Source organism: Silene latifolia, chromosome 7, assembly GCF_048544455.1.
Source record: "Silene latifolia isolate original U9 population chromosome 7, ASM4854445v1, whole genome shotgun sequence".
In the NCBI taxonomy this organism is placed as follows: domain Eukaryota; kingdom Viridiplantae; phylum Streptophyta; class Magnoliopsida; order Caryophyllales; family Caryophyllaceae; genus Silene; species Silene latifolia.
The window spans coordinates 128,058,846-128,060,264 of NC_133532.1; the positions used below are offsets into that span (position 1 = coordinate 128,058,846).

At 37.5% G+C, this 1,419-nt stretch overlaps 1 non-coding gene across 1 annotated transcript; it reads right to left on the reverse strand.

Annotated features, from left to right (window-relative positions):
- Positions 1-250: 250 nt before the first annotated feature.
- LOC141593853 (small nucleolar RNA R71) lies at positions 251-357 on the reverse strand. The gene has a single exon (XR_012521912.1). It is a non-coding gene; the product is annotated as a small nucleolar RNA R71 (small nucleolar RNA).
- Between the last annotated feature and the right edge of the window lie 1,062 nt (positions 358-1,419).

The window sequence follows — 1,419 nt, forward strand, 5'->3', positions numbered from 1 at the left end:
TCAAAAAGATGTGTTTCTTGGTTTACCAAATGAGAATGTGTTGGACCATTTGGAGAAGTTTAATAGAAAATGCATTTTGGTGAAGAAGAATGGTGTGTCCGAACATGTTGTAAAACTCATGCTCTTTCCTCTTACTCTTGGGGATAGAGCTGAGAAATGGTTATATTCTCACCCTCCTAGCACTTTTTCTACTTGGGATGACCTTGTCCAAGCCTTTCTTACCAAATATTTTCCACCTTCTAAAACCGCCAAACTAAGAAATGAGATCTTTACTTTCTATCAAGGCGAGTTTGAGAATTTAAGTGAGACTTGGGAAAGGTTAAATGAACTTTTGAGAGCTTGCCCTCATCATGGGATCCCAATTTGGCTAATCACACAAACTTTCTTTAACAATTTGCATCATGCCGTTAAAGATTTGATAAATGCATCGGCCGGAGGTGCCTTTGATAGTTTGGGTGATGATGAGGCAAGATCTTTGCTTGAGAAAGTGGCTAAGACGGATGCTACTTATGGGTTTGGGAGAGTGACACGATTGATTGAACCACAAGTTGAGGTTGATTCTCCCTCTTATGTTCAAAATGTTCAACAAAATCGTGTTAACCCTCCCTCCATAATTGAGAAGGATGTGCATACATTTTCATTTTCATATTCTTGTGATACATGTGGTTATTTGGGAAATGATTCTTGTGCTTGTTCTTTATATGCATCCTCACCTCCCATGTTGATGAATGTGATGAATAATGAAGATAATATGCACAATGTTCAACCATACCATGCTCCCTTTCACCCAATGGATTCTATGCATGTTTCTTCATCAAATTATGTGTCATGTGGTGGTTTTGAAGATAGTTTTAACTTGTGCCCTTCCTATACTATCCAAGCCCAAATGAATGATTGTTTGATAAGTGATGTTGATAACTTGCATTTCTTTGATCCCTCTTGTACACCACTTTATTCTCCACCTCATTACGATGCGCCAAACATTTTTCCTAATCAAATTTCACCTCCCTTGAATGTTAATGTTATGCATGAGTTAACATCTTCTTATGAATCTTGTGGTGATTTAGGATATGACTCAAATGTTTGTCTTCCTTATTCATACTCACCCCTTGTGAACATGAATGTGATAAATGATGTTAATAATGATATGCATGATGTTCTCTCTTATCATTCTTCCTTTCTTCCGATGAATGTGTGTGACATGCAAGCCTTTTCATTTAATTGCGAACCATGTGGTAGTTTTGGAGATAACATTGATGTGTGTCTCTCTTCTTTTTCCCAAACCCCTATGGATGATTATATGGTGAATGATGTTGATGATTTGCATGTCTTTAACACTTCTTATGGACCACCTCACCATTTTTCAAGACAACTTTCACACTCCTTATGCCAACCTACACCACACCATGTGAATTCCAA